This window comes from Rhodnius prolixus, unplaced genomic scaffold, assembly GCF_049639745.1.
Source record: "Rhodnius prolixus isolate KJV_2025 unplaced genomic scaffold, Rpr scaffold_5, whole genome shotgun sequence".
NCBI classification, from domain to species: domain Eukaryota; kingdom Metazoa; phylum Arthropoda; class Insecta; order Hemiptera; family Reduviidae; genus Rhodnius; species Rhodnius prolixus.
The window spans coordinates 2,814,947-2,827,554 of record NW_027411624.1 but is presented as its reverse complement, the minus strand read 5'-3'; the positions used below and the strand labels follow the sequence as shown (position 1 = coordinate 2,827,554).

The following is a 12,608-nucleotide window of genomic DNA, read 5'->3' as shown; positions in this document are numbered from 1 at the left end:
AATAATTACAGAAACTTCCTCTTTTTTCTAGATTTTGATATTTAGAAAGGAAATTTTTTCAAAGGCCCTAATTTGGTTTTTATTTGAAAGGATTAGCTATTAATACGATTTCGTGCGCAGGTGTATACATGTCTGAACCTGTTCTCCTTTTTAGCGTATCTGGAGGCTGTGGGAGGGCATGACCGCAGGGCATTCCTGGTTTCCCACTTCTGCTGTTTTCATCCATTTTTACTGCAAAATCATCCATTGATAACTATATACTAGTTACCTAATGTGCGCTATGATGTCAGTTTAATGCAGAGGTCGCCAAAGTGGTCTATACACTTTGTCTATTTACACAAAATTAGGGGTCGATCTGAGCCGGGGGGTTGAAGGAAACATAATTTCGAACCCAATATAGTGAACCTTGCAAAGCAACACCAGGTACACCCTTCTCATTAATTAAGAAGCAATACTGTAGTTACTTTACTTATTTATAATTACTTATTATTTAATAAATATTAATTTAAATTTCAACATTAAGATATTTTTTATAAAACTATTGTTACACAATGTAAAATTACTTTAATAATTTATTTTTTTTGCGTTTATTGTGCTACAATCAGCGCGTTAGCACTTTAAGTAACAAAGATAAATGATCATTGATAAGTAACGAGTGGAGAAGTTACCCAGTGGTAACACTCCCAAGTATCGGATGGTTAGTCACTCTTTTCACTGGAGAGGAGATCACGAGGCCACTGTCTTTTAAGGCGTCTTGTCGGGTTATCAGGAAGAGTTCTAGAAGAAAGATTCGGAGCTAGAGGATTTATATGAGATTTCAGGTTGAAGTGGAGTCTTCTGTATCTTGTCTTCAGTAACTTGTGTGACAAAAGGAATGTGTATAGTCAAGTTGGAGACATAAAAAGGAGCGTGTACAATAGTTCGAAGTATTTTAGATTGTAGAGATTGAATCCTTTGGAGATTGGAGCGTTTGGTTGAACCCCACAGCTCTATTCCATACGCCCAGATGGGTTTCAAAATAGAAGTATAAATAAGTCTTTTGTAGTCCAGAGAATGTTTTGGTCTATCGTCTGAGTCTTTTAGGTAGTCGATAGCGTCTGTTCAGTTCTGTTCTTTTAAGTCTAGTGTGGGGGTAATAATAAATATTTAAAATCATAAAATAAATTGTACAAACACAGTACCTAATAGATAGTTTTATTTTTAATTAACTGAAAATTACTTTTATGGGGGGGGGGTCGATGGAGATTTCGAAAAATTATATATGGGCGTCCATGATCAAAAAAGTTTGGCGACTTCCTGGTTTAATGCAACCACATCCTGTGATTCTTGTGTTTGAACTGGTAGTCGAACAGTTTTATTAAATAAAGTCTAAAATCCTGAAAGCTGCTGAAGAACTCAAGAGGTAATGAGCGATTACGAATAAACACGCATGAAATAAATTAGAAAGCGGTGCTAGAAAGAAGGCAGAAGAAAATGGGGATTTAGACTCAGAGCAAGAGAGAGAGAGAGACCCCGAGTCCTACTGTAGGGAGATTAATTAAAAGATTAAAAACCAGCAACAGTTTAATGCCTGTTCGAATTTAGATAGAGGCCCGCCCCTCTTTCTATAGAAAGCCTCTCTCCTAAATGTACGCTTAATATTTTGTACGTGAATCAGCTAATCTGGAAAGTGACTTAAAGTTGTAGCTTATGAGTTAGTCATTGGCTACGTGAGTTACTTGCCGATTCTTGAAAGAAAACTGTATATCTAAAGCTGAACACGTCTGTGATTCATATCTGCTCTTCCAGCATCCTCCTGTTCCGAATAAAAACACGGAAGTCAATCTGCTCCCATTCTAGACGATTCTAGGAAGATTAAGGTGCATTCTTTGCTCTTCATCTCAAAACTAGGTGTGGACAGCGCTCCAAAAAGAGCTGCAGATCTCTGTAAACTTTGCTACACCTAGGAAGGTACACAATCAGCTGTCTGGAGTGATGTCCAAGAAAGTCGGACAATCGTCTCATTGGAATTCTAATTTTAGCTGCCTAAAACATATTCCATTCTTGGAAGCCAGATAGACATGAGCCCAAGACAATTAGGCCAACCTATTCACTTCCTTTATTTTCCTAATTTCCCAAATGGTCAGCAGAACATTCTTTCTTTCTGACTTCCAATCATGAGGTGTATCTTCAGTCTGATAGTCAGAGGGAGTTCGGTTTTTTTTTATGATTGGTTACATTAGACTAGGCCAGGGGTCGGCAACCCGCGGCTCTTTTATCCAAATTTTGCGGCTCTTCAGCCTGCCCAAAATATATTGTATATTTTAATTTTATTAAAACTAATGTAAATTTCATTTATTAAAGTAAAGATATTCTTTCAAAAAGAATTTTAAATGTGATAGGTTCGAAATTGAGTAGAATTATACAATATCAAAATAAAGTACTTGATTTATATTGTAAGACTGCCACCTTTTCATTCGTTAAGTTATTATTTATTTGTTTATTTACTTTGTAATATATGAAAATAAATATATAAAACATTTAAATGTTACTGAATATCATAAAATAATAAATAGTGAATACAAATGATCTACAGAGTTTGTTTACACTATCATCCTTGCGGCTCTTGGTAAGATTTAGTAAAATTATTTAAGGAAAAATGGCTCTCTAATTGAAATAGGTGGCCGACCCCTGGACTAGGCGACCAATCGGGACTCGCAAGATTCACTTTATCATTTAGACCGCTACAAATATGAAGGTTTCCTTTATAACTTGGGCGATTTCTGCTTTAGTGTTAGACGCTCGATATTTTTAGCTAACTTCGATTTGTGACACTTGTCCTTTTTTTTTTTTTATCCATCAGAAACCAGGATATTGATTTGGACTCCAGGATGATTGAGAATAAAGCCGCCCCTAACTTTAAAGGCAATCCTTAATCTTGTTGCTAGTCCCCATATTCCCGAACTCCTTTTACCCGAACAGTAAATCTAAACGGCACTTTTAATAACAAAACTCTCTCTTGTTTTATCGAGTAAAAAGCTCACTCACACACACATACACGAAAAAAGAGAGTGAGAGGGAAAATAAAGGAAAATGGAAAAGATATTACTCATTTCTAAACATCTTTCACTTGCTTTTCTTTTCTTTCTAATGGCAATCAGGAAAGAAAAAAAGAAATGGCCACTAAGACGGCTGGGTAAAGGATGAAATCGAGAGAGAACAACGGCGGCAAAGACAATTTAAGATTATTGTCCCTCTGGAAAGAGGGAAAAGGAATATCGTGGAATTGGTTTTTGCCTTTTAGGTAAAATGTTTTTTCCCTTCGATTTGGGGTTATGCCTTAGGGATTTATTATTACGGTATTAAAAGTATGAAAGATGGTGAATATTTGTGATTCTGTTATAGTTTATAGATCGACAAAAAAAAATAGGTTTGTCATTTTTTGAAAGATTCATTCATGAAGTTATACGATCGAGAAAAGAGATTTCTATCGTGTTTAATTAAAATTCCTGGACCGGAAGTAGCGCGTTAATGAAGGCTTTATTGAGGTTTTCCGGAAAAAAAACAAAAAACAAAAATGGCGCTTATGATTTCCTCTTTTCTAAAATACTTATCGCTTCTCGGCCTTTTGGCTAAGATCAAAGTGTAGTATCTGTTCTTATAAGCTTAATCTCTGGTACGGTCTCCATAGGGGAGAACCAGAAGATTAAACTGATTTTTTTCGGAAAATGACCTAGTGCTAGAGGGCTTGTTCCACCTCTGTTGCGGGTTGACCCGGTATTGCAGGCGCCACGGTAGCCGAGAGGTTAAGAGGCGAGATCTGCAAAGCTAATATGCATTGTGGTACTGGGTTCGATTAACGGTCTCTAAGCCTTGGATTTTATTTAATGGTTAATATGAGAAATTTATAGTTAAGTAAGTTAGGCGGTTATAGGCTAGACCCGCAAAGCTAAGATGTATTGCTGGTTTAGTGGAATCGATTCCTGGTCTTCGATTTTATTTAATGGTTAATATGAGAAATTTATAGTACTCGTAAAGTAAGTTAGGCGGTTATAGGCTAGACCCGCAATGCTAAGTTGTAGTGTTGGTTTAGTAGGTTCGATTCCCCCGTACTAGGCCTTGGATTTTATTTAATGGTTAATATGAGAAATTTACAGTAAAGTATGTTAGGCGGTTATAGGCTAGACCCGCAATGCTAAGATGTATTGTTGGTTTAGTGGGTTCTATTCCCCTGGTCTAGGCCTTGGATTTTATTTAATGGTTAATATGAGAAATTTATAGTTACGTATGTTTACTAGTCGCCTCCGTCCACGGCACCTAATTTGGTAGTTGGACGTTAAGCCCCGCTTGAAGAAATAGGCGTTTTACTTATTTTTTACTTTTTTTTTTTACTTATTTTTAATAATTCTTATCGTCGAATTTTCTTTTGCTAGTTCGAAAGGTGATTTCTGGTAAACCTACCATTAAAACTTGGATTTTGAAGAAAATACGCCATCTATAGTTAGTATAGAATGTTGGAAATTGTAGTTAGGTGAGCTAGCAATCCGAATTAATTATCCGTGAATAACTTCAACAATTCATTAATAAATTGTATAATTAAGAATGTGTACGAGTATTTTAATATTATATTGTGTGGTGGTGGAAGGAAGTCTGCTGCCGCTTTGTGCGGAACTTCCTGTGTCCATTGATAATTAGATTGCATCTCTTCCCCCCCCGTTGAACTCCTTGTATCTCTAGATAATTATAAAATACCAGTGCCTTGTTGATTAGAGAACTGACACAGACACACACACACACACACAGAAAGTGGTCTAGAATATGTTCAATGCCTGGGATACTGTACTAGAGAAATATATCTGCAGATACTCCTGCCATCCCCCCCCACTATAGATATGAAGTTGCTATGCCAGGGTTTTGTACTATTCTAGTGCCTACTCATAACACTTAGTTCTCTGCATTGCCGCCAGTGTCTCTGGTAGACTTTACTCTCGTTTAATTAACTAAATTGTCTCCAGCCTCTTCCTTCCTGCCTTTACTACACATTCGCATCTTCGTATTAAATTAAAGATGGAAAAAGCAAAAAAAGAAAGGAAAAAAAACTTCATAAATATCTCCTCTTGTTTGCTTAACTTTTCTTCCTATATTTAAAAATTCAAGTAAAGTTATTTGAACGTCCTATCTCTTACACCACAAGATATTTAATTCATTTTTTTTCTTGAAACTTGCAGTTTATACTAAAATTCAATATTAAATGCATGTTCCCTTAAAAAAACTACCTTTTTTTGGAAGAAAAATTACCTTCGCAGATCTATGGTGCCCATCAATATTAGTACTATGTGTGACCATGACCTTTTTCTAAGTTAAGATATCCCAGGAAGTCTCAGAATCTGGGAGGATTTTTGGAAGATCCCGTGGGGGCGGATGCTACTAGATCGCTGTAGTGCTAGCGAAAACATCGTTTCCAATTTTAGTTCGGCAATCTGGGGGATCTGATTGTTCCAACTAGAATCAGTCACGATTTCTCAAGATATCTTAATAGCTACACGATTTGTTTTTTATAAATATTTTATTTTAATATCTATATTTTGAGTGCGTGTGTAAACAGTAAGTAATCGCCTATTTTTTCGGGCAGACTTACGTCCAACTACCGATTAGGTGTCGTGGACGGAGGCGACTAGCAAACATACTTTACTGTAAATTTCTTTTATTAACCATTAAATAAAATCCAAGGCCCAAGACCGGGAATCGAACCCAGTACCACAATACATATTAGCTTCGCAGGTCGCGCGCGTGCTAACAGTATAACTGATCAATAATAAAACACAGAATACCCATATTGCTGAAGAAAACAGGTGTTCCCGGAAGTATTCCCCCAATTTCTGTTTTGCAGTTTAAAACAACGATAATTCCCTGTTTTTGGAATAATCCATGCATAAATCGGACAGCATCTTCTGCACAAAAACTATTCCATCAGGCACCGTTTCCCTCAGACTTTGTTGCTCTTCCACTGCTCCTCCGAAGAGTTCCACTTCCTTACCTTCCTTGGCCATCTTCCGAGAGGGACATCCTCCTAAGGAGTTCATGCTTAAGCTCTTGTCTTTGATCAGTTTTTCCGTTATTGTTTTCTAGATTCTCTGCTCCCTACTTAAGCCCTCATTCCTTACTCTCCTGGTTTTCTGAATACATCGCCAGCAGTAATCCTAATGGTTGAATGGCTGAGAATCTCACCTACAATCGACTAGAATTTTTTTTTTTTTTTTGAACTATTACCCCTTAATTATTAAAGCGAATTACATTACATGTCAAGGCTAAGAAATACTAATGAAAATCTAATTACATTCATTGAAAATCAGATTAGATGAGGAATGAGAAACGATTGTAAGATGGTTTTCAAGTGTGATTGCTGCGGTGTGATTGTGTGATGTCTCACATAAAGAGCCGAGTGTGAAACTAGACAAGATAAGCAGCATTATAGCGGCTCTTAAGGCTTCATTGTCCAGTTTGTACAGTCCAGTAATTAGCACCACTCTGCTGACTGTACAATAGCGTCCTTTCTTGATCACATAGACACATGGCTGTATGACGTTGCCAAACCATTCTCTCACCCCCTCTCCTCTGTAGAATTAACCAATGGCCTCTGCAGACACATTCTTCTAATTGGCTACTCCTTCTATAGTGTTTGCTTTCTCAATCTCCCTGGAGCCTGAAAATAACACTTTCATTTTATTTCCTTTTTCACTTTCTAAAACTCCTTATGTTTGGAAATCTTGCAAGCCTATCAAATCTACTACAGAACACTCTTTTTTCTTTTTTTTTTCTTTATTTTCTTAATTATTTAATTATTTTGTTTACAACTACCAAGAAAGGAGATAAGGTTAAAGAAAATGCTTAGACAGCTTTCGTGGAAAGTTCAAACGAGTGGGAAAAAGCCGCACTTCCGCTTGTGAGATTTTCTCCTCCAATATCCTGTTAAGTCTCCTAAACTTGCGACTTTGAAGTTCACATTCCTGCAGACGATTTCAGCAAATAGTAATTTTCTAGAAATAGGCTAAGAGTTACTCATTTATTTTATTGTATTTGGAGATAGCACATTTACGAGTAAAAGTAATCGCCTATTTTTTCTGGCGGTCTTTACGTCCAACTACCAAATTAGGGTGTCGTGGACGAAGGCGACTAGCGAACATACATTATTGTAAATTTTTCATTTTAACCATTAAATAAAATCCAAGGGCTACACCTGGGGAATCGAACCCACTAAACCAACAATACATCTTAGCATTGCGGGTCTAGCCTATAACCGCCTAACGTACTTTACTACAAATTTCTCATATTAACCATTAAATAAAATGCAAGGCCTAGACCAGGGGGAATCGAACCCACTAAACCAACAATACATCTTAGCTTTGCGGGCTTAGCCTATAACCGCCTAACATACTTTACTATAAACTTCTCATATTAACCATTAAATAAAATCCAAGGCCTAGAGCGGGGGAATCGAACCAACTAAACCAAAAATACATCTTAGCTTTGCGGGTCTAGCCTATAACCGCCTAACATACTTTACTATAAACTTCTCATATTAACCATTAAATAAAATGCAAGGCCTAGACCAGGGGTAATCGAACCCACTAAACCAACAATACATCTTAGCTTTGCGGGTCTAGCCTACTATAACCGCCTAACATACTTTACTATAAACTTCTCATATTAACCATTAAATAAAATGCAAGGCCTAGACCAGGGGGAATCGAACCCACTAAACCAACAATACATCTTAGCTTTGCGGGTCTAGCCTACTATAACCGCCTAACATACTTTACTATAAACTTCTCATATTAACCATTAAATAAAATGCAAGGCCTAGACCAGGGGGAATCGAACCAACTAAACCAACAATACATCTTAGCTTTGCGGGCTTAGCCTATAACCGCCTAACATACTTTACTATAAACTTCTCATATTAACCATTAAATAAAATCCAAGGCCTAGAGCGGGGGAATCGAACCAACTGAACCAACAATTCATCTTAGCTTTGCGGGCTTAGCCTATAACCGTCTAACATACTTTACTATAAACTTCTCATATTAACCATTAAATAAAATCCAAGGCCTAGAGCGGGGGAATCGAACCCACTAAACCAACAATACACCTTAGCTTTGCGGGTCTAGCCTATAACCGCCTAACATACTTTACTATAAACTTCTCATATTAACCATTAAATAAAATCCAAGGCCTAGAGCGGGGGAATCGAACCAACTGAACCAACAATTCATCTTAGCTTTGCGGGCTTAGCCTATAACCGCCTAACATACTTTACTATAAACTTCTCATATTAACCATTAAAGAAAATCCAAGGCCTAGAGCGGGGGAATCGAACCCACTAAACCAACAATACACCTTAGCTTTGCGGGTCTAGCCTATAACCGCCTAACATACTTTACTATAAACTTCTCATATTAACCATTAAATAAAATCCAAGGCCTAGACCAGGGGGAATCGAACCAACTAAACCAACAATACATCTTAGCGTTGCGGGCTTAGCCTATAACCGCTCGGCTACCGTGGCGCCTTACACACATTTACGAGTATCATTCATCCAAAAAAAAAATTCTTGTGCCGCCATCAAACAGCTCTCTATCTTTCATTCGAGAATTGTTCCTAAATAAATCTAAAAGTTCAGAATACAAGAAGTAAATAAGTGGAATCTATTAGACGTGAAAGAAACTACCCATTAGCAGCTTCCTCTCCGTGTTCCCCTTTTTGTTGGTCAGTCCAGGGAGGCCACTAGCGCTTCAGTCGACCTGGAGGATTGGCATTAATGGTTGAAGACACTGAAAGGATTAGGGCGACGAGAGTGTTGTAGTGTGGTATTTGTGGTATTTTCACTTGGCTGGCTGCTTTACAAAAGGTATGTCAAGATTGGTGTGCATTGACGTAGAACTCTAGGTATTTGTCGCGTAGTATTAAAGATTGAAATGACTGTATTGTCCGTATGTATGTCTGGACCACAGACTTCTAGTCCGTTATAGGATCCACGTCCTCGAATCTAATCTGTGGACATTCTTTCCTTACGTCACTTCCTATTCTTTCTTCCTCTAACCTGGACAAAAACCACAGTTGTGCCCATCTCCGTTAAAAGAGCTAATAATTGGAGTATCTATTTTTAAAACTGGTGGTTTCAAGTTAAAAAATTAGATTTAGGTACAACTTATGTTTTTTCATTTTGTTGGAATATGCTTTGACCGTCATCAATTTTGACTGTATTTATGGTTATTATGCATTTTATCGATATGTAGTTAAGATCGATGTAGGTGTTAGCTACAGTTTTTGCAGTATAGCGTGAGGCGTACTGGTGTAGTTGCGTCAGTTTGCGGAACTTGATGTTAGGCGTCGTAGATAGAACATCCTAATGTCCAAAATAATTGGCTATTTCCGGTGTAAAGATTGTGCCTTAAGTTTGACTTGGTCCCAGCTTTACTTGCTTTGCCTAATGTAAATAACTTGCCTACATTTTTTCCATATTATTTATTTATTTATTTATTTATTTATTACCACCAACGTAGTATTTCATCCTCAACAATGTATTTAATGTCCATAAATAAATGTGCCTGTCAGGCTGTCATGTATTTATATGACGTGAGGGATACAAAATAGTCGTATCTACTTTCTTTTTCTTTTTTTTTTATTGTCGAAAGTGTACTTTGTGTGAAAGTACTGATGATATTTACCCCCCCCCAAAAAAAAAACGCTGTTATTTTTCTCACGTCACAGTTAGACTAGCTAGAAGGAGATAGAATGGAAATGACATAAAGTACATTACGACAAAGTTTTCAATATTCGGAGGACATGTTTGCTCTCTGGGATAAATGAGGTTAACTTAGAAAGAGGTGGAACGATCTAATACTAGTCTATATAATCAATATGGCCCTCGTTTGGACGTGTCGTTTGCCTCGTTCAGATGAAGGTATATTGGGAAAGTACTTTGCTATTGGCGGAGCAGGAGGTAGAGAGGTTCCAGTAAAAAAAAAAAGGAGGAGGCAAAATGGCAGGCAAGACGAAAGAAGAAGTGAGAACGCGGGGTCAGCATGCCACATCAATGGCGGCAGCATGCCAAACAGAATATGGTAGGAGTGTGTGTGTGTGTGTGTGTGGTGGTTTTAGTAAAATGATTGGCTACGTGTGCTGTGCCAAGACGCATGATTGGCCTACGTGTCCTGTGCCACCAAGAGGCGGCGTAAAACAGCCAGTTGTTGACGTACACCTGTACGAGCTATGCTACACGGTACGGTATTACCATTTTGCAGGCATTTTGTTTGTTGTGTTTGTCTATCGTCAGACTCATAAATACTCATCCAATCATTACCTTTGTCATCTAAAATCTGTACTCGAATTTCCAAGATATAAAAACGGGAAAAACCACTTCAGTTTTATTTAATGGGGTTCCTGGAAAACATTCCTTCTTTTTTTCTCCCGCTTTAATTAAGTTTTGTTCCCCTATTCTCTGATCGGCTTTGATGAACTATGGGGCGCCTTCAAAGCTGTGCGACTGACCGAGACAATTCTCACCCTAATTAATCTTTTCGTTCATCAGCGAAACTGATGCCATCCTCCTGCTCCAAAATATCATCCATTCACTCTCTAAAACACAAAATGAAAAATCAGTAGAGATTATATTTCTTTTAAAAAAAACGCGCATCACTGCGAACTAACTTCGGTGTGATTCTAGTGGACAGATAAAAAAATGTGGCTCTTTTGAGGTTTGAAGCTTTTGAAGGAGCTGTTTTTGTAGATATTCCGGTCTACAGTCTGCAAACATTCTCATGAATGGGGAGCACTGATGCGGAAAGGTCCTTTATTTTTTTTAAGATCACGTAGGAAACAGTGCAAACTATCATTTCTGCGAACGCTACTGCGTCAATCAAAACGCGAGAGAAGATCATCAATCGCCCTCTTGCCCGGAAGGCGATGTTGAAGAATCAAGAACGATGTGCGTAATGAGCTTTTTATAAAAGGGACTTCCTGTCTTCTTTTTTTTTATGAAGTCCTTGTGAGAAGCTTTCCTATTGTCGTAGAGCCAAACGGGACGGAAATGTGGGTTTTTCATTTATTTAAATTTCCTGTTTTCAATTTTCCAAGAACTAGCTTAATTTACGCAGCTATGAATTTTCTCAAGTTTTTAAAGGAGAGTCGATGTTTTTCTTCTATTGCAGTGTGAAAACACGACCATTATCTAAGGACATTAGTTTTGGTTTAGAATTTTTAATTGGCTAAACGAAGAGATTATTTTCCGGAAGCAGGTAATACATGAGGAGTTGAAACAGGAAGCAGCCAAATGTTTGTACAAAAACGGTGCAATATTCCATCCCCCCATCAAGGGGGAGTTCTTTTGCAGAATAGCTGCAACCTTTCAAAACAATCAGCTGCCAGCCAAACAAATAATATATTGTCAGACAGCTGATATATTGGATTCCGCCATTTTGCCTCTTTATTCACAATATGTGATCCACCTTTGTGTGGTACATATATCATGAAATATGTCATATATCATTTTTTTGAGAGCAGTATCAATATTTTTTTTTTTTTTGAATGATGAACTTTTATTCACACTCTAATGGGGGGGGGGGGTCAGCGGGGAAAAACAACTTTTCCATTTTCTCTTGTAAGAGGATAATATTGGTTGCTAGAAAAAAAGAAAATAGTTCTACAAAACTTCTAAAAAAATCCCTTCGTTGGAACTTAAGGGACCTTAAATTAGCGGGCACTAGTTCCATAATGGGTTCTGATACTTCTGGGTTCTGAATGAGTTCTGTACCTCAGAGAGGTTCTTGGGACAGGGAATCGGTAAAGTGAGGGACAAATCGCCTCTACCCTAAAGAACTGCCCCAGATATCCCATCGATTGTACCCAAACATCCACACTCTGATCCTGATAACTCCCAGAAAGAACGGAAATTCGGCAATTAGGACAACCAAAATCTAGTTGCCCATCCATCGTAAACTCCTACACCTTGCAGGGAAGATATCGTATATATCGTTCTCCAACTTTTGTTGCAACTGCCCAAACTCTTCCAGGGATAACCATTTCCAGCGTCAATAGCATCCCTCAGCTCCAACCTAACGTCATTCCAATGTTCTGACAATGGTTCACTCGTAACTCGTAAGTTGAAGAAGTTTAAGATTAAAGGTAAACGCTATACTCTTCACCAAACGCTGACCCACTTTTAACCGACAAATCAGTTGTAATAACACTCTCATTTCGTGGTCTACCCACGTTAAGCACCTAGGCCTAACTTTGGACAACAAACTGACTTTCACTACGCATGTTCAGGACAAAGTAAACGCAGGCAAACTGGACTTTGGGTCTACGCCTGCTCCGCCTGGAGCCCCTGACTTGTAGTAGCAACATCAAGAAACTCCAGGACAACGCAAAACAAATTTCTGAGACTAGCGACAGACTCTCCACCACACACTAGAATTGACTCACTCCACGAGAGACTGCGTCCATTATTCCCCGGTACACTCCTTCATCCAAAATCGTCTGCTCAAACTCCTTTCCAACCTAGACTGCCATCCTAATCCACTCTGCCGCGACATAACCTCCTACAGATCCTTCTACAACATACAGACACA

General features: G+C 38.0%; 1 protein-coding gene and 1 non-coding gene across 5 annotated transcripts in view; both read left to right on the top strand.

The window, feature by feature from the left end:
- dlg1 (MAGUK family member discs large 1) overlaps positions 1 to 12,608 on the top strand; it is a 775,373-nt gene that overhangs the window by 414,738 nt on the left and 348,027 nt on the right. The window lies entirely within an intron of this gene.
- On the top strand, positions 3,592 to 3,787 carry LOC141459015 (U2 spliceosomal RNA). The gene has a single exon (XR_012461362.1). It is a non-coding gene; the product is annotated as a U2 spliceosomal RNA (small nuclear RNA).